This window comes from Crocuta crocuta, unplaced genomic scaffold (assembly GCF_008692635.1).
Source record: "Crocuta crocuta isolate KB4526 unplaced genomic scaffold, BGI_CrCroc_1.0 scaffold14, whole genome shotgun sequence".
Lineage (NCBI taxonomy): Eukaryota > Metazoa > Chordata > Mammalia > Carnivora > Hyaenidae > Crocuta > Crocuta crocuta.
Genome location: NW_027530209.1, coordinates 2,765,789 through 2,787,446, shown reverse-complemented (window position 1 = coordinate 2,787,446; position 21,658 = coordinate 2,765,789). Strand labels below are relative to the sequence as shown.

The window sequence follows — 21,658 nt, the reverse complement described above, 5'->3', positions numbered from 1 at the left end:
CCATTCTGTGTTGCATATACATTAGATATGGGAGGATTAATTCACTTTGAACCCATATGGCATTTCAATTAGAAATTCAGCTTCCCAGGTTCTGGTTAAAGTCTATATGACTTTAAAGTCTCATCTTGGTTCCGTCACTAACTCTCTTTGTGAGTGATTTGGGTGAATCCCTTCACATTTTCAGGATCCAATTTCCCGATAGCTATGACTTCAGTTGTGTACTTCCAACCCTGTATAAGTGAGATATACCGAAATCTTAACCCTCACTACCTAAGAACATAACATTATTTGGAAATAGGGTCCTTGCAAATGTATTTAGTTAAGTGGAGGTCTACTGGAGTAGGATGAGCATCTGATCCAATATAACTAGTTTCCTTATAAGAAGACAGTCATTGAAGACAAACACACAGGTGGCTCAATTGGTTAAGCATCTGACTTTGGCTCAAGCCACAATCTCATGGTCCATGAGTTCGAGCTCCACATCAAGCTCTGTGCTGACAGCTTGGGGCCTGGAGCCTGCTTCAGATTCTGTGTCTCCCTCTCTCTGCCCCACCCCTGCATTCTCTCTCTCTCTCTCTCTCTCTCTCTTTCTCCCTCTCTCTCTCTTACTCAAAAATAAATAAACATTAAAATTTTTTTAAGTAATAAAAAATGAAGACAAACACACAGGGAGAACACCAAGTGATGATAAAGGCAGAGATTAGACTTAATGTAGTCGCAAGCCAAGAAATGTCAAAGATTGCCAGCCAATGACTAGGAGCTAGGAATAGGCAAGGAAGGATTTCCCTACAAGTTTCAGGGGAGCATGGCCCTGTCCACATCTTGATCTGAGATTTCTAGCCACTAGAACTGTGAGACAATAAATTTCTGTTGCCTTGGGCTATGTCATTTGTGACACTTTGTATGGCTGCCCTAGGAAACTAAAACACAATCTTTAAATAGAGAGGCCTGGACTGTGCAAGCCTTACCCATAAATGTATTTTTATTATTTGAAGTCAAGGGTCAACAAACTTTTTCCATAAAGGGCCAAATAATAAATATTTTAAGGCTTGCAGGTCATGTGGTTCCTGCCACAAACACTCAAGTCTGCTTACCAAAAACATTATAAACAAAGAAAAGAAAAAAGAAAAGAAAACATCATTGACAATAAATAAATAAATAAACAAGTGTGGCTGAGTTCCAATAAAACTTTATTATTAGACACTAAAGTGTTAACTTCATATAATTTCCTTACGTCACAAAATACTGTTCTCTAAAAGAAAATTTTAGAGAACCATCTAGAAATATAATAACCATTCTTCACTCCTAGGCCACACAAAAGCAGGCACTGGATTAGATTTGGTATGCAGGCTGCAGTTTGCTAAACCCTGTTTAAAGCTGTCAACATAAGTTCAACTGATTTTGTAAACAGTATTAACAAAAAAGCAATATCCTTTTATCTAAGACACTTGACCTATGCAACATGGCTTTCTGTGGATGCTGATAATTGTGTTCCCTGAGGTTTTATTTCTCTGTAATAAAGTATTTTTTTATAAAACTATCACATTTTAAAATGCATAAAAGTGTTTTTTCAAGCTTTTATTTAAACTGCAGTTAACATGCAGTGTAATATTAGCTTCAGGTATAGGATTTAGCGATTTATCACTTACCTAGTGCTCATCACAAGTGCCCTCCTTAATATCTGTTACTTATTTGACCCATCCCCCATTTACTTCCCTTCAAGTAACCCTCAATTTGTTCTCTATAGTTAAGAGTCTGTTTCCTGGTTTGCCTCTCTTTTTCCTCCCCGCCATGTTCATCTGCTTCGTTTCTTAAATTCCACATATGTGTGAAATCATACCATATTTGTCTTTCTTTGACTGACTTATTTCACTTAGCATAATGCTCTCTAGCTCCATTCATGTCATTGCAAATGGCAAGATTTCATTCTTTTTTATGGATGAGTAATATTCCATTTTATATATATATATATATGTACACCATTTTATATATATATATACACCATTACATATATATATATATATATACACACATACCATTTCTTTATCCATTCATCAGTTGATGGACATCTGGGCTCTTCCCATAATTTGGCTCCATAATAATTTTTTAAACTATATTTTATTATTGTATCTTTTTATTGATAAAAGTTACTTTAATAACAAACATGAACATTTATTGAGCAATTACAGAATGCCAACCACTCTGGTAAATGCTGTAATTATCTCATTAATCCTACAATAACCCCATTAAGTTATAGTCTTTTATCCCCTTTACAGATGAGGCTTACAAAGATTAAGTAATGTTCCAGAGGCCACACAGTTATTGTATAACTGAGCCAGGAATAAATCAGGTGATTCTGACTACAAGGTTTGTGATTTCAACAACTTTATATATTGTTGTTAATTACTTATTAAGGTTAATTTTAAATGTTTAATTTCCAAACATATATTTTAATTTACTACAACAAATTATAATTTCTTATTATTATAATTAATAACAGAACAATTTTGTTAATAACAAATAAATAATAACCATTAATAATCATCTACATGGAGATTAAGGAGTGCACTTGTGATGAGCACTGGATATTGAATGGAAGTGTCGAATCACTATATTGTACACCTGAAACTAATATTACTCTATAAGTTAACTAACTGGAATTTAAATGCAAACTTTAAAAAAAAAATCAAATCTACAAATCATGATAACAACAAAGAATGGAAGAAGTGTACTTCATTCTACTCATTAAATTAAATCAAACATAACATTTTATTTCTCTGCCTCACATACTGGAATTACATGAGCAAATGGTCCAATGTTGGTCTTAAATTGCTTATTTTTGGGGAAAACAGAATATAGATGTAAAACTAGATACTACTTTATAATATAGTCTTTTCTTACCACTCAATGAAAGAGCAGTTGGGAAGAAAAAAACGAAAACACCTAACTTGTTAATACCATATGTGATTAAGTTCCTCATTCAAGTGCACTGACAGATGGCAAAAAAGGGAAGAAAGGATAGAGATGCCAGGGAGACAGAGGACGGTGTAATCAAATACAAAACCATCTGGATCTTGTCCCTGCATGACCTAGGATTTGTGTTTAAGTTAAACCTTTTGTATCATCACCTGACAGATCACAGACCAAAGTTCTAACCTAAAGCATTCTTTCAGCAAGCACAAAGTACCAAAATATGCTTGGAGGAAATTATACACTTCATCTATATAAAGGTTAAGTCAATGAAATTATTAAAGTGGTAGAAGAGGATTTGAAGGCGTAACCTCCAAGGATGCCATCATGCCTGGCACACAGAGAGCATACGATGCTCTCTCTATCTAAAATGTCCACAGAGTGCAAACCCAGCAATGTGCTTTGTGTTACTTTCTAATAAATGTCACCGAGAAAAGTGTTTATAACTTGAAATTTGGAAGGGGAGGCAGATCTAGTAGCTTACCACATGAAAATACATCCTCCTTGTCGATTCCAGGAAAATGTCAAATCAGTACAACTGATCCAAGACTCTTGGTCTCCACTTTTGTATTGCTTAAGTAAGCTGCCCATGCTATGTTTTTGGCAATATTCAGAGCCAGTTTGCAGTTGTGCAAATTAAGACACATGGAATAAGCAACTCGCTTCAATACAATTTAGAATTAAAGTCAGCAATAAGATTCAAATTCAACTTCAGTGTCTTCTATTTACCTTCTCTGGGATGTCTAGATTGTGGAGCTTAATTTTGGTTCCATTGTTTCAATGATTGCTATAGAGAATCAGTTCTCACTTCCAAAGCTACAATAGAATTATGGAACTTTCACTGCAGCCTATTGAAAACCAGATTTACCCACTTAATGTGGCTCAACTGACATTTATTAAGGACTTTACTAGATCTAGAAGTGAAAAGGCTGAATAAAGACAGACCCACCCGTGAGAACTTGAGATTCTAATGAAGGGGAAGGGAAAATCCTCAAAGCAGATAATTTCAATTAAGTGAAGCTAAAGAATGAGATAAAGGTATTGAGTGGCCATGGGAAGCTGGAGGAGCAGTATTGAACACAACCTGGGAGTCCAAATAAGGCTTCCAGGAGGGGATGACACGTAAAATGAGTCCTAAATGGTAATGAGTATTTGGCCAATTGAAGAAAGGAGGAAAGGGCATCCCAGCATACGGAAACGGCAGGAGTGAAGCCAAGAGGCAGAAACACCAAAGAATGCTGAAGAGTGTGGTTCAAGTAGAGGGACCAGAGCTATTGACCTGAAAACTCCCAATTCTTGGCCTTCTAAACACAAAAAATTATGTCTGGACAATGTTACTTAAAAGCTTTAAATTCACAGTGTAAACTGTAAGTAGGAAACTATTGTTATTATACTATGCTCATATCAGGATGAAGAATTTGGTCCTGGAACTTCTATAAAAATTGATTTTTTTTAGAAAACCAAAATACTCCTTTTTCTCCTGGTTGGCCTGCTCTCAGGTCAGTGCCCTGATTAGGTGAAAGCTTGCTGTGACACCAGGTAAGACAAATAGAAAATCAAGGGCCTCTCAAGTGTAATTCCCTGAAAATTACTTACTGAACATTCTGCACACCCAGTATTTCTTCCCAGGGCTTCTGTGTAGTACTTTGCACTTCTATCCCAGAGTAACAAAGAACAACAAACAGTGGGCAGGAAACCAAGAAGGGTGCCCTCCCTGCCCCAAGGTCACTGTTAGATGTTAAGCTGTGGAATTGGCAAGCAGTCACCCAAAAGTTTGAAGGAAACAAATTCAATTATTAAAATAAATTCAGACCCTAGGATTTAGCCTTAAGGGAAAACACTTCAGGTGGGGAAAGGCAGCTATCCAAGAACCTCCAACTTTATCACCATTGAGTTTTTGTCCCCTCATTTCTGTGCTTTGATGATGAGTAGAGGATGGTGCCTTCTGACTTGGGTACTAGAATGATACAATGTACCTCTTTTTCTCTAACTGCAACAGGCTGAAGCTTCCAAAAACACTTGGTGTAGAAGAACAAAACCAACACTGGCAGAACAATCTCTACTTAAACAGTAGTTAAGCTAATCACCCAGTTAAGTACTGGTTTCTCACCATCCAAAAGGCAATAGAAACTAACCCCAAACACTAACTCCAAAAGTCAACAGAAATTCATTAGTACCCTACACTCACTCCTTTCTTCTGTCCTCTGTCCTGCCCCTGTGAGATGCAATAGCACTTTCTATTCTACAGGATCAGGCATCTGGTCACCAAGGCCATTCCTGGCCAAGGCAAAGAAAACATTCTCAATCTGCACTAGAGTGTGCTGGTTAAAGAGGCCCTGAGTCAGACTGCCTGGGTTTGAACATAAACTCCCTCACTTACTAGTTGTGTGACCTTAAGTACAATGCTTACCTTCTTCAAGTCTGTTTCCTCACCTGTAGAATGGGAATAGTAAACAGTACTTAGAATTAAATGAGAAAATGCATATGCTAAATTTATCACAGTTTATGATTAATAATTATTATTAGTTATCTGTTTCCCATCTAGGGCTCCAAAATTTGGAAGCTATATTTTGTTTGTGTTTTTTAATTAATTTTTTTTAATTCCAGTATAGTTAACATGTGATATTATATCAGTTTCAGGTGTACAATATACTGATTCAACAATCCTGCATTGTTGTAGTACTCAGTGCTCATCTTGATAACTGTACTTTTAATCCCCTTCACCTATTTCACCCAACCCTCCACCAACCTCCCTTCTGGTAACCACCAGTTTGTGCACAATATTTAAGAGTCTATCTTTGGGGCACCTGGGTGGCTCAGTTGGTTAAGTGTTTGACTTTGGCTCAGGTCATGATCTCATGGTCTGTGAGTTCAAGCCCCACATTGGGCTCTGAGCTGACAGATCAGAACCTGGAGCCTGCTTCGGATTCTATGTCTCCCTCCCTCTCTGCCACACCCCTGCTCATGCTCTGTCTCTCTCAAAAAAAAAAAAAAAAAAAAAAAAACATTTAAAAAATTTAAAAAGGGTCTATTTTTGTTTGTCTATTTTTCCTTTGTTCATTTGTTTTCTTTCTTAAATTCTATATATGACTGAAATCATATGCATTTGTCTTTCTTTGACTTATTTAACTTAACATTATACTCTCTAGATCCATCTATGTTGTTGTAAATGGCAAGCTTTCATTCTTTTTTATGGCTGAGGAATATTCCATCGTGTGTGTGTTTGTACCACATTTTTATCCATTCATCTATGCATGGACACTTAGATTGCTTCCATAGCTTAGCTATTGTAAACAATGCTGCAATATACATTGGAGCACATATATTTTTTGAATTAACATTTTCTTATTCTTTAGGTAAATACCTCATAGTGGAATTACTGGATCATATGGTAATTTTTATTTTTAGTTTTTTGAGTAACCACCATGTTGTTTTCCACAGTGGGTGCAACAGTTTGCATTCCCAGAAACAGTGCACAAGGGTTCCTTTTTCTCCACATCCTCACCAACACTTGCTATTTCTTGTGTTTTTGATTTTATCCATTCTGACAGGTGTGAGGTGATATTTCATTGTGATTTTGATTTGCAGGTCCCTGATGATGAGTAGTAATGTACAGCATCTTTTCATTTGTCTGTTGGTCATCTGTATTGCTTCTTTGAAGAAGTATCTGTTCATGTGTTCTGTTTTTAATTGGATTATTTGCTTTCATGGTGTTGGTTTGTAGAAGTTCTTTATATATTTTGGATAATAATTCTTTCTTGGACCTATCATTTGCAAATATCTTGTCCATTCAGTAGCTGTCTTTTTGTTTTGCTGATGGTTTCTTTTGCTGTGCAGCAGCTATTTATTTTGATGTAGTCCCAATAGTTTATTTTTGCTTTTCTTTCTCTTGCTTCAGGAGACACATCTAGAAAAATGTCGTATGACCAGTGTCAGAGAAATTACTGGCTGTGCTCTCTTCTAGGATTTTTATGATTTCACATTTAGGTCTTTTCAGATCTTTTCAGATTTCACATTTAGGTCTTTAATCCATTTGAGTTTATTTTTGTGTGTGGTGTAAGAAAGTGGTCCAGATTCATTCTTTTGCATATTACTGTCCAGCTTTCACAAAAGCATTTGCTGAAGCTCCTTATTTCTGGGCTCTTTATTCTGTGTCCATTTTTGTGCAGTACCATATTGTGTTTATTACTACAGCTTTGTAGTATATCTTGAAATCTGGGATTGTGGTATCTCCAGTTTTATTCTTGTTTTTCAACATTGCTTTGGTTATTTGGGGTCTTTTGTGTTTCTATACAAATTTCAAGATTATTTATTTATTCCTAGGTATTTTATTCTTTTTGGTGCAATTATAAATGGGATTATTAATTTCACTTTCTGCTAATTCATTATTTGTGCGCAGAAATGCAACAGATTTCTGTATATTAATTTTGTATCCTGCAACTTTATGTATTCATTTATCAATTCTGGTAGTTTTTTTGGTGGAGTCGTTGGGTTTTCTATATATAGTATCATGTCATTTCCAAATAGTGAAGGTTTTACTTCTTCCTTGCCAATTTGGATGCTTTTATTTCTTTTTCTTTTCTCAGTGCTATTGCTAGGACTTCCAGTACTATGCTAAATAAGAGTGGTGGGAGTGGGCATCTTTGTTTTGTTCCTAATCTTAGGGGTAAATCTCTCAGTTTCTCCCCATCGAGTATAATGTTAACTCATTATATATAATGTTAATAATGGGTTTTTCATATATGATCTTTATTATGCTGAGATATGTTCCTTCTAATCCTACCTTGTTGAAGGTTTTTACATGAATGGATATTGCACTTTGTCAAATGCTTTTTCTGCATTGATTGAAATGATCATATGGTTTTTATCCTTTCTCTTTTTGTTGTGATGTATCATGTTGATTAATTGTGAATATTGAACCAAACTTGCATTCCAGGAATAAATCTCACTTGATCATGGTGAATGAGTTTTTAAATGCATTGTTGGTGGGACGCCTGTGTGGCTCAGTCGGTTAAGGATCCAACTTCGGCTCAGGTCATAATCTCATGGTTTGTGGGTTTGAGCCCATGTCGGGCTCTGTGCTGACAGCTAGCTCAAAACCTGGAGCCTATTTCAGATTCTGTATCTCCCTCTCTCTCTGACCCTCCCCTGCTCACACTGTCTCTCTCCCTCTCTCTCTCTCTCCCTCTCTCTCAGAGATAAATAAAACATTAAAAGTTAAAAAAAATAAATGCATTGTTGGATTAAGTTCACTAATATTTTGTTGAGGATTTTTGCATCTATGTTCATCAGAGATATTGTCCTATAGTTCACTTTTTTGTGTGTCTTTATCTGGTTTTGGTATCAGGGTGATGGTGGACTCACAGAATGAATTTGAAAACTTAACTTCCTCTTCTATTTTTTGGAATAATTTGAGAAGAATGGGTATCAACCCTTCTTTAAATATTTGGTGGAATTTACCTGTGAAGTGGTCTAGTACAGAACTTACATTTGGGGGGGATGTTTGGTAGAATTTGCTAGCGAAGCTATGTGGTCCTGAATTTTTGTTTGTTGGGAGTTTTTTTTGATTACTGATTCAATTTCATTGCCATTTCTTCCTGATTCAGTTTTGGAAAGTTATATGTTTCCAGGAATCTATCCATTTCTTCTAAGTTGTCTAATTTTTGGCATATAATTTTTCATAATATTTTGTTATAGCCCTTTATATTTCTGTGGTGTTCATTGTTAATTCTCTTCTTTCATTTCTGACTTTGCTTATTTGAGTCCTCTCTTTTGTTTTTGTTTTGGTGAGTCTAGGTAAAGGCTTATCAATTTTGTTGATCATTTCAAAGCACCAACTCCTGGTTTCATTGATGTTTTCTATTGTTCCAATCTTTTATTTCCTGCCTTCTTCTCATTTTAGGTTTTGTTTGTTGGTCTTTTTCTAGCTCCTTTAGGTGTAAGATTAGGTTGCTTGAGATTTTTCTTGCCTCTTTAGGTAGGCCTATATTGCTATAATCTTCCCTCTTAGAACAGCTTTTGCTGCATCCCCAAAGTTTTGGACCATTGTGTTTTCATTTTCATTGGTCTCCAAGTATTTTCTTGTTTCCTCCTTAATTTCTTGGATTATGATTCATTGTTTAGTATAATGTTATTTAACTTCCGTATATTTGTGTTCTTTCCAGATTTTTTCTTGTGGTTGATTTCTAGTTTCATAGCATTATGATTAGAAAAGATGCATGGTATGATTTCAATCTTTTTTTTTTTTTTCTAACGAACAACTCCTTTATTGCTACTACTTGTGTTCTCCATTTAGGAAAAACTGTAACATCAACTCAGATCTAGAGAAATATACAGATTAGGTGAAACATTTATCTGTTTGAATATTTTTTAGTCTTTTTACTTTTTTTTTCTTTTTTTCTTTCATAGTTTATTGTCAAGTTGGATTCCATATAACACCCAGTGCTCATCCCAACAAGTGCCTTCTTCCAGGCTCATCACCCCCCTTCCTCTCTCCCCCACCCCCATCAGCCCTCAGTTTGTTCTCAGCATTCAAGAGTCTCTCATGGTTTGCCTCCCTCCCTCTCCCCAACTATTCCCCTTCTCCTCCCCCATGGTCCTCTGTTAAGTTCCTCCTAATCCACCTATATGTGCAAACATATGATATCTGTTCTCTGCCTGACTTATTTCACTCAACATAACACCCTAAAGGTCCATTCATGTTGCTTCAAATGGCCAGATTTCATTCTTTCTCTTTGCCATGTAGTATTCCATTGCATAGATAAATCACATCTTGATCCATTCATCAGTTGATGGATACTTAGGCTATTTCCATGATTTGGCTACTGTTGTTTTTCAATCATTTTCAATTTGTTTTGTGGCCTCATATGTGATCTATTTTGGAGCATGTTCCATATGCCCTTGAAAGAATATGTATTCTGCTGTCTTAGGATGTAATGTTCTGAATATATAGGCTAGATCCATCTGGTCCAAGGTGTCATTTAAAGCCACTGTTTCCTTGTTGATTTTCTCTTTGATTTCCATTGATCTACATGGGGTTTAAAGTCCCCTACTACTATTATATACTATAGATTACTTCCTTTATGTTTGTTATAAGCTGTTTTATGTATTTAGGTGCTCTCATGATGGGTGCATAAATATTTACAATTGTTATAACCTCCTTTCGGATTGTTCCCTTTATGATTATATAGTGTCTTTCTTTGTCTTTTGTTAAAGTCCATTTTGTATAATGTAAGTATTTCTACCCCAGGTTTCTTTTTCACTTCCACTTGCTTTTCCATCCCTTCACTGTCAATCTGCATGTGTCTTTAGGTTGGAAATGAATCTCTTGTAGGCAGCATATAGTTAGGTCTTCCTTTTTTATTCATTTAGTCACCCTATGTCTTTTGATTGCATTTAGTCCATTACATTCAATTATAGTTAGGTATATATTAATTGCTATTTTGTTACTTGTTTTATGGTTGTTTTTGTAGTTCTCTGTTTCTTTCTTCTCTTTCTTTCTTCTCGCATAGTTTGCTGGCTTTCTTTAGTGATATACTTGGATTTCTTTCCTTTACTTTTTTTGCATTTCTATTACCAGTTTTTGATTTGTGGTTATCATTAGGTTTATATACAACATCTTATGGATATAGCAGTCTATCTTAAGTTGATGGTTGCTTAAGTTTGAATCCATTCAAAAAGCACTAAATTTTTACTTCTTTGCCCCTCCCCACATTTTATTTTATTTTATTATTTTTTAAGGTTTCAAATATACTTTATTTCTTCAATCAGGCCATATTTTAATGGGTGTTCAGTACTTGGCATCAATTATGAGTTGGTTTTGAAACAATTCATTATTATAACAGCTGGGATGATTACTGATCTTTCCATTCCTTTGGGGTGACTTTGCCAACAGGGGACAAGTTCCATTCTATTCCAATTTGTGTTGCTGTATAAGCCCATATGGCAACACAGAAAGTGGCTCCATTAGCTAATACAGCATTACCATATTTGTCATGGAAATCAGGTGTCCGTTTCTGATGGCTCTGCCTTGCCATTGTTTGCTGAATGCTTTGAATTCGGAGACGACTTAGAGCATTTCTGGCCATGGGAAACATCCTAAAGCTGAAGACAGAACAATGCAATTGTAGCTGCTGACTTGCTAAAATTTGAGGCGAAGTCCCCTTGCAAAGAGCCCTGAAAAACCCCCTCCCCACATTTTAAATATACGGTATCATACATTATATCCTTTTATTTTGTGAACCCCTTGAATACTTTTTATAGATATACTTCATTTCAATGCTTTTGTGCTTTCTATTTTTCTTACTCCCGCTTATGTCTCTCCTTTCCACTCAGAGTCCCTTTTAACATTTCTTATAAAGCTGGTTTAGTGGTGATGAATTCCTTTAACTTTTGTTTGTCTGAGAAACTCTTTATCTTTCTTATTCTGAGTGACAGCCTTGCTAGATAGAGTATTCTTGAATGCAGGGGTTTTTTTCTTTCAATGTCAGCACTTTATCATGTCATTCCCTTCTAGCCTGCAAAGTTTCTGCTGAAAAATCAGCTAATGGTCTTATGGCATCTCCCTTGTATGTAACTGTTTTCTTTTCTCTTGCTGCTTTTAAATTTCTCTCTTTATCACTATTTTTTTTGCCATTTTAATTACTATGTGTCTTGGTGTGGACTTCCTTGAGTTGATTTTGCTGGCAGCTCTCTGTGCCTCCTTCATCTGGATCTCTGTTTTTTTTCTCCCCAGATTAGGAAAGTGTTCAACTATTATTTCTTCAAATAAATTTTCCACTCCCTTTTATCTCTTTTCTCCTTCTAGAATCCCTATAATGCGAATGTTGTTATACTTGATGGTATTGTTGAGTGCCCTTAATCTATTTTCATTTTTTATTATTCACTTTCTTTCTCCTGTTCAGCTTGTTTGCTTTCCATGACTCTATCTTCCTAGGATGCTTATCCATTCTTCTACATCCTCTTGTTTAGTATTTATTCCATAAGGTGTATTTTTAATTTCAGTTATTGAGTTCTTCATCTCTGATTGGTTCTCTTTTATGTTTTCTCTTTGTTGAGAGGCTCACTGAGATCTTTCACCCTTTTCTCATGTCCAGTGAGTATATTTATGACCATTACTTTAAATCCTGTATCAGACATATTACTTAGCTCCATTTCATTTAACTCTGTTGTGATTTTGTCTTATTTTTATTCATTCGTGACATATTCCTTTGTCTCCTCATTTTGTCTCTCTGGGTCTATTTCTATGTGTTAGGTAAATCAGCTATGTTTCCTGCTCTTGAAAGTAGTGGCTTTATAAAATAGAGGTTCTGTCGTGTCCTGCAAGTGCAATATCCCTTGTTCACCAGAATCTCACACTTCAGGGTGTTTCCTCTGTGTGTTACATGTGCCCTATTGCTGTGGCTGAGCTGTGTATGCCTTCAGTTCAGTCATTTGCAATGGCTCTCTTTATCTGCTGTGACCAGGGTTTGGTCTCTGTGTTGTTAATGGGCCAGTCTGGGGCTGCCTTGGGCTTGAGTTGGGTTAGAATAGACATCTGTCAGAACTGAAGTTGCACTGAGTTGCAGGGAGCTCTCCCTGTGTTTTCCCTTGAGAAGCTTTTGTGAGTGGGTGGGGCGTGCAGTCAGACCAGATACCTGTTCCAGTCCACTGTTGGGGCCACAATACAGTCAAAATGGTGTGTGTGTTATCTTCTCTTCCCTCCAGGACAGGGGTCATTTTGGAGTGGTGCTGGCCTCTGTTGTAATTGCTTGCACACTGCCAGGCTTGCGGAGCCACTTTAGATTGGGTGTGTTGGAACTCTCTTGTGCTTTTGGGTGTGTTCTGCCAAGGGTATATTGGAGGGGGCAGGTCCACAGAAGAACGCATTGGCACAAGGCACCCTGTGTTAACAAGGTTTGAGCAGGTCTGCTGTAGAAAGGGACCTGTAGCTGCTTTGGAGAACTCTTTATGAGGTTGGGCTGGAGGGGATAGGTCCAGAGAACACCATAGGGGCAGGGCATGCTGTTAGCAAGTGAGTTAGAGAGTTTTGTACTATGCTGGTTCCCACAGGTGTCCATGTATTTAAGCTGGAGGGTGGGAGAGGGAAATGGCACCTTCCAGCTCTTTTGTTCTTGGAGAAATCTCCCAATGATCCCTGCCCTTCCAACTACACAGTCTAAGATTAGTAAACAAATCTTCCCCTGTATACCTCAGGTGTTTTTCAAACTGCTGCTTCTATGCTGTATCTCAGTGAGGCTGTTTGTTATGCTATCTCTCTAAAGGCAGGATTCAGTTTCCTAAAGGCTCTCCCAGAGCTAAGCTCGCTGATTTTTGAAGTTCTAGGTGTTAAGCCTCACTGATTATAAGAACTTGTGATGTGAAGCCCCTCTGTTTTTTAATCCCTGGACGTTATGGGTATTCATCTTCCCAGTACAGGTTCCCCTGGAGTATGGTGCCTACTGTGGTGTCTGTTCATTTTCCTTCTCTGTGTCTTTGGTGTCTCTCCCTCCCTTGGATATCTCACAGTCCAGCTTGGTTCCCAACCACTATCTCCACCCTTTCTATTCTTCTTAATATGGCTTCTTCTCTACATTTAGCTGTCAAACATCTGTTCTGCCAGTTTTGAGGTCATTTTCTGGGTTATTTGCACTGCTGTGGGTGTTATCTAGGTGTACCTATGGGACAAAGTAAGTGTAGGATCCTTCTATTCTGATCTTCCCCAGAAGTCCTGGAAGCCATAGTTTTTGTATGAAAGACATGACATTCCACTGAACTCCAGTAACTGGAACAATAGATAATGTTACTCAACTGTTCACCTTCTACATGGCTACAAAAGGTGGCATCATCTCTTATCACCCAAAGTACTGCAGTATGCTAATAATAATCCTACCTCCAGAATTTCCTCCAGCATTTTCTCTCTGCCTGGAATGCTCTAGCTCCCCTTTCATTCCCACACTCCTTAAGGAAGGCATAACTAGTGCTCAACAATATACAGCTTTCTACTCCTTCCCTGGCATCCCAGCTCATTGCAGTTAGAAAGGGCTGTGAACTTATTCAGGTCATTGGTCTATTAATAGTAGAGAAAAGCATTAGAAAAGCATTGCATAATGTTCCCCTTTGCTTTTTCCTTTTGGTGGAGAACATGGCAGCCATAAGTGGAGATGGGGGTCCATGTGATGGACCTAAGTCACCAAAAGAGTATAGTTGCTTCAGAGAAGACTTTGTATAAACAAGAAATGTTTTAAGTGTTAAGCCACTATGATTTGGGGGCTTCTTGTTACCACAGCTTAAGCCTTGCCCATCCTGAATAATATACCCCATTTACACCCCAACCCCACCCTAAATCTGCTTCCTACATCTTGACCTCTACCTCCACACCCATTTGTCTGACAGGTTTCTTATCAATCTTCAGATCATGGACTCATCTGTTCCTCAGAGTAGCCTAATAGTCATCTCTTATTAAGTAGGTCTCACCTTTGGTATCCTCTATTATTGAGCCTTGTTTTTTCTTTAAAAGTATTCCCCTCATAATTTATAATTACATATTTACAAATATGTCCATTTGTTTTTTCCTTGTCTCCACTACTAGACTGTAATACACAAGGAATCTCGGTTTTATTGACCCCCCCCAAAAAAAAAGATAAACTAAGGCTTAGAACATCACTAGGTCTTAGAATACTGTTTGTATTTTTTTTTTTTAATGAAGGAACATCGATCCATCAAAAGAACTACATATAAGTAGAAGGAAGTTTGTTGTTCCTTAATATGGACAATGGCATTAGGAGAAAGATAAATTCCACTGGACTAATTGCTAAGCTAGAAGTCTGTACAGACTTGACAACAAAAGTATTGTACACAGAAGAAACTCGAGGGCATAAAAAATTCACATCTAAGAGGAAAATCAGCAAAGTCTTGGGCAAGAACTGAAAACCAGAATTACTATTATACTCTGCTGTTCTGGTAATCTTGTCCACAAACACCAGTGGTCTTTCACAGCAGGAAGGAGTGGGGATGAGGTCACGTGGAAGACTCTGGATCTGACAGGAGCTAGGACCAGACAATACATTAAGTAAAAAAGAGCAAATATAAATACCTAAGTCCTATACCAGACATTTAACATTTTTAATTTATCCTGTACCCACTGTCTCCACACACACACCTTCCTCATAGCATCTCCTCTTGGGGATAAGTCAGTGGTGTGTAGTCTTAGTGGGAGAGTACCAAGTGCCATCTCTCACTACCATTTCTAATTTCAGAAGGTGGAGTCTGTTCCTTCCTTCACTAGCTCCCTGGTATATCCTGGGACGAGGCAATCAAACACCACCCCTAGGACTGTAAATCCCAGTGAGTGAGCAATGCAAAGGAAGAGGGCACAAGGAGAGGCCAAATCCACTTCAGCAACTCAGGGCCCAAGAACCAGGCACCTCCTAAGTTGAAACCTTGGTTAACTAAGGTCCTGATGCCTGAGATGCCCCATATCTTGTCACCTTTTTCATATTCCTACAGCCCCAAATATCCTTCCTGTGAATTCTCTTTTGATTTAAGATATTTAGGGTAGGTCTTTGTTGCAGGTAACCAAGAACTCAGACCAAGGCTGCTATATGCAGCTATCTTAGCTGTACATTGTAAAAGAGAACTCAGCAAAAGAAACTGTGGTGACTGAAATCTAACCTGTGCTCCATTTGCTAAGCTTGTGGGACTATACTCTGCTGAAGGAGGAAGTAGTATTTTCCAGTTTCCATAGTGGCATTTATAGGTGGGCAGTGGCCCTACCCATGACTGATAAATTCCCATTTTTCAGTTGTAAAACAGAGGCCTAGAGATTAAGTCATTGACATATAAACTATGACTACAATAATGCAATGATACTACATTGGGCTATATTCCGTTGCCTTTCTCTCTACCTACAGATTGAACCACGTATTTATTCCTTCAGGGGAAAAAGTGAAAGAACAAGGAATGTTCGTGTACAGTCCATCCTTCTGTAATTGTGCCTACTCATTTGCATTCAAGTATTAAAAGGGTTGGAATTTTAATTTAAAATATATTTAGGGGTGTCTGGGTTAGTCACTTGGTTCAATGTCCAACTCTTGATTTCAGCTCAGTTAATAATCCTGGGGTCATGGAATACTGGAACCTGCTTAAAATTCTCTCTATCCCTCTTCCTCTGCCCCTCCCTCCACATGTGCACTCTCTCAAATAAAGTAAATAAATTTACAAATATTTAAAATTCTGTGCTATACTAATTTTTAAATTAATCCTTCATACTCATCACCACTGGCAGAAAAACAACTTGAAGCAAATAACTTTCCAAGTATCTTTAATTTCCCATAAACTAAATTTTCCCAAATTGATAGATATTGTGGAAAGGGAAAGATCTCAAATTACACTGTCCAAAGCTCTTATTCTAATCTCTTCAATTTTCCCACTATAGTTTTTACATTTCCCACATGTCTTTTCCCCCCAACTTAGATCACAAATCTATCTGGAGGCCCTGTGGGCTAGTATGTATACTGGGCCTGGTATGTAAATAGAATTTATTGTTAACAAGAAAACTAGAGCATCACCAGTTCTTCCATTAGGAATCTAATAGTTATGTGCCCTTTCCTTTTAGCATCTGAAATCCTGCAGTCTTCTTTTTCATGTTACTTTGAGATACTGATCAAAATCTTTTGGTCCTGCTTCTCCTCCCCATAAAAGAAAATTAGATTTATTTTCAGTTTTAATCCTGATAAGACAAAGTGAATGAGCTATTTTCATTACTGTCTAGTCATTCCATCAACCACTGAAAAGAATCACTAAAAGTAATCAGCAAGTAAGGTCAATAGCACTCCACAAAGGGCCAGGGCAATGGTACTTCAGCAGATCAAAATGAAGACTGGGAGAAAGATGGCAGTGCTTCACAGTTCTAAGGAAGCTGCCTCTAACCAAGAAGAGAGAAGACGATTGAGGGAAAGAAATTATTATGTAACAGGTTTCCTGACACCAAGCTTGTTAATGTAACAAAGAGCTAAGAATTTTGTTTGGGGGTTATGGTCACCATCTCTCAGTAAAGTGACAGGTTTTGGACTTTAAGACAAAGAGCCTAAACTTTCATAGGTCCTGTTCTTCTCTAGCAATTTGTATTGTCATATCCAATAAAGAATTGCAGAATCTTTCACAGACATAGATACCAGTTGGGGTTAACTGGTTGTAAATGACAGAAACCAACTTTGCTTAAGTGAAAGGGGACTTTAATGGAAATAAGAAGTAAGAGAATCCAAGGTGATGCTAAAGTGCCAAGCTTGAAAAAGAATCCAAGATGCTCTGGGAGGGTCTCAGAAGCAGAAATGAATTCTGACAGTTTTTGCTGTCTTTTTATCTCTCTGCTTGAGACAGAAAGTCCCAAAAAAAACTGTCTAATTGACTTAAAATTCACCATATGCTTTCATCCTTTTGTTTAGGGCTGGACAGGGAACCTTAATCTCTGGCCTCATGAAGACTGCAGAAAATGAAAGTGGAGGGGGGTGGTATTTAATTACTCATAAGGAAATCTGGATATTGTTATCAACATAAGGGGCAATGTATTACGGGTGGCCGAGTTGAAACCAATGTCCACTATGGTGTTAAAACATAAATTATTTTAATCCTAAAAGGCAGGAACCATCTATTCAACTTACATTAACACTGTATAGAACACATATAGATTTTGTATATAAGCTACCAGTTTTTCAGTAACTATACAGCACCTGATATATGGCAACTGCTCAATATTTTTTTAAATGAATTTCTCCTTCAGTATTATTTGTTCTTATCCTTTCCTTTATGCCATTTATACTTTCTACTATTTAAGAAATATTCCTTATTCTAGACTGACGATGTAGAACCCCCAAAAGAAAGTTAAATGCAATGGAAAGAGTACTGGAGTAGAATCTTTTTGCTTCTGCCTTATGTGACTTTGGAGACAGGTCATAACTGCTTTGGGTTTATTTCTTCAACTGCAAAATGAGGTGGTAGAGGTAGATGCTCTTTAAGAATCTATCCAACTCTATAAATCTAATATCATGGTCACAAATATATAGATGACAAATACTCAGCAAATTTAGGAAAAAATGTTTATAATTTTCACAGTATGTAGTGGTTTTACCCTGAATCTGGACAAAAAGCAAAACCTAACTTACCTGGTAGTACTTAGGAGAAATTGCCAATATCATAGAAAATCTAGATCACTGTTATCAAACTTTAAAGAAAGGCAGCAAAATCTATTTTTTCAAATGAAATCTTACGTTGAATCCCAATGTCTAACACAAATAAAGGTCAAAAAGCTCCAAATGAAACAAGAGGGATGTGTGGACCCCATCTTTGCACATTCATCTACAAGCTCCCTAGGAATACTATTAGACATTATTCCTCAAATTCCTAAATATTCCAGACTTTTCTGTACTTTGAGGATTACCTATCTCAGACAAGAAAAATTAAGGAATAAACTTTACATGGAAAAGTACATAAACTCTCTTTCAATGGCTTTAAAAAGAGACAATATTTAGTCTATCAACAATTAATATTAATTTGAAAAACAAAATAAAATCTAACAGCAGTTAATCCCCTATGCTACTGTCAATCAGTAATACACACACTGAGACTACTATTATCGGTGAAAACTTAGCTACCAAAATGTTTTACTAGACTTATTTAACAAGCTAATCTGAAAATATGAAGTAATCTCTCATATAAAATCAATAGCACTTAAAACTCAGCTTCTAATTTTTACACATTTTAGCAAGACATCTAAGATCTGTTTTCCCGGCAGTCCTGTTTCAGAGGAAAGATACAGGTCTCCAAAGCCAAAGTAATTAAGTGTATCTATATACCCTGCTCTTAATTACCAAAGGGGAAATTACTGAAAAATATTAAATGACATAAACACAAATTGTCATCTTTGTGGTTAATAACAGTGACCTCCTTAGCCCTAGCAAGAGAAGCAATGCTCTTTTCATAAAAATCTGTCCATCCCTTTACTTGGAAATATCATCAACAAAATCATTAAGACCTATCCTACTAACTTAGACCACAGGTTTCTATACATACAATGCCATGAGTCTTTGAGTATGAGATCTATAAAGTTCAAACATCCTATTTATCTTTATTTACTTATTTATACATAAAAGCACATGATTTCATCTTAAGGATTACTCTTAAAAATATAAACAAGATTCATGTGATTAGTTTATTGAATAGCTACTGAACAATGATGTCATATTTTGGTCAAAGCAAGAAGTTACAAAGTTTTTTTTGCAAGACATTCACTGCAGGCAACAATGGAAAAGTTATTTCACAGGCACTGGTGATCCTACTGACCTCTTCTGGCAGGATACAAGGTTTGATTGTCTAGATACAACCAATGAGATAATATGGCTTATTACATGGATTTGTGTCTTGTAACCAAGAAGGCAGAAGTCCTCTCATTGTTTAGGAAAAAAAAAATGTCTACTCTGTTTCCTGGTCTATACTGACTCTGCCAATCCTTCTGAAGGCCTGTCTTGGAGGATGAGGACAAGCATTCCAGGGACCAATCAGTGGAAAGACCCATGGTGTGTTCAAGCATTTGAGTATAATGACTTTCTGCTTAGTGATTTAGCTTTAATTTACTCTTCAGAAGTGACCAAAATAAAACATTACTGAAAATCAAGTGATGTAACTTGACATAGGAGGAAGCCAATCATATTGGGCTTTATAAGGAGTTTTAGGCTGCTTTAAGGAGCACCTGAAAGCATTTGAAGAAAGGGGTGACATGATCTAAATTTTAACAAGATCCCGGTTTTCTACAGAAAAAAAATGTAGGGTAGAAAAAATAAAAATAGGGAGACTAGTTAGGTTATCATTGCAGTAAATCCTAGTGCCTGATGGTGATGGTTTAGATCAAGATACTAGGAAGCAGGAGTAGATAGATTCTGAATTTATCAGTTGTTTTTGGATACAAGTAACCAAATATTCAAACTAAGGTTTCTTAAATACAATTTGTATGCTTATTTTACAGGAAGCTTAGTGCCAGAGCAGCCTCAATGATATTATCAAAGAATTGCATTCTTCCAGATTTTCTAATCATCTTAAGCCTTAGAGTGGAAGTTGTTAGATGACTGCTACTAGCAATTGAAACATGCTCCTTATTCATACCTAGAGGGAGAGATTACTTTATGTGTCTATTTCAAAAGCCAGGATTCCTCCTTGCCAGATGCCCTTAGCCGTTTATTGACTCATATTTCAAGCTTGTCCCTCATCCATTCATTTGTATGAGAAATGGAGTTGAAACTGACTAAATTATCAAGCAGAGCCCACTCTAACTGGGAATGGGGATGACTTGCCTTGAGTCACATGGCTTATGTGAAAAAAGGACGAATACTTAAGGGAAAAAATGATTGTTAGAAAAGAGGAAGGGGGAAATAGATGCTGGGTAGACAACAAGCAGTGATGTCTATGACATGGGATATGCATTGAAGATGTTGACAGAACTTGCCAATAAATTAAATACTAAGAAGATTCAGAGCAGTTCTTACAGCGTTGGGTTTCAGCAACTGGGAAGGAAGTGGGGTATTTACTGATATGGGAGAGACTGGAAGAAAAATCATATTTGAGAATAAAGCCTTCTGTTTCCACTCTGAACTTTAAGATATCTATTAGATACTGTTCAAGCTGTTAGTGGATATAAAAGCTTGCAATTTTAAGGAAAGGGCAAGACTGAAAACAGAGAATGAAATTACACATATGGAGATTTCTCTTTCTTTTATGCAACTCAGACTGAATGAAATTACTAAAGAGATTATAGTACAGATAAAGCAAGAAACAGATACAGAACAAAATCTAAGCCCATGCCAAGATTTAGAGGTGGAATATAACCAGAGCCATTAAGGCAGCTAGGAAACTCAAGCCAAACTTCCCAGCACCGTATGTGTGGGTAGACAGAGAATAGGGTAAATTGTTAGCTCTCTGCCAAAAGGTACAGGGTAGATCATGATATGCCATAAAAAGGCATTATTAACATCTTAGAATCTTTCAAAAGAGTGCTGTTGGCTCATTATCATAGTTCTCTTAAACTTGAAATGGAAGTAGGCTAAAAAAACATGGCATACAATGGCAATAATTCTGATCCAAGAATTTTGAAAATTTAGAGGAACTTGAATTCAAAACTATTTCAAATGGAATTAAGTGATTATTGAAAATGAGGAAGGAAAAATAAAAACAAACTGGATTCTAGTCTTTATCTGACAACCTATTCACTTCCTTATTTCCTCTGAAGCTGTTTTCTATTTGATGAAATGTTCACAATAGATAGGCTTTTCCTGCCTGCTTTGGCAGGGCTGTTATGAAGATCAAAAGCTAAAGAAGTTGATTAACTGTAAAATCCCATAAAAATAATTTTCTTCAGCTGCTTGACTAGTCTCACTTTCAACCATTGATGGCTTCATCATCGTGATGCCAAATATCAATTTCTAGGTACTCAATCCTTAAGAAGAAAATGCTTAAATTCTGAAGTTTCATTAAGGACAAAACACTATATAACTAGTGATAACCCATTAAAGCCTCTTCCCAATTCCTCTAAATTTTCAAAATTGTACCTTGCACCAATTTAAAGTCATGAGGTGGTCATCCCTCTAGGTAATGATCTGACACTGTCAAGGTGACCACTGATACAGGGTCTAAAGATAGTCACTGACTACTGAAAATATATACA

General features: G+C 36.7%; 1 pseudogene; it reads right to left on the bottom strand.

The window, feature by feature from the left end:
- Positions 1-10,820: 10,820 nt before the first annotated feature.
- Positions 10,821-11,066, bottom strand: LOC144232497 (cytochrome c oxidase subunit 7B, mitochondrial pseudogene; annotated as a pseudogene).
- Positions 11,067-21,658: the final 10,592 nt, after the last annotated feature.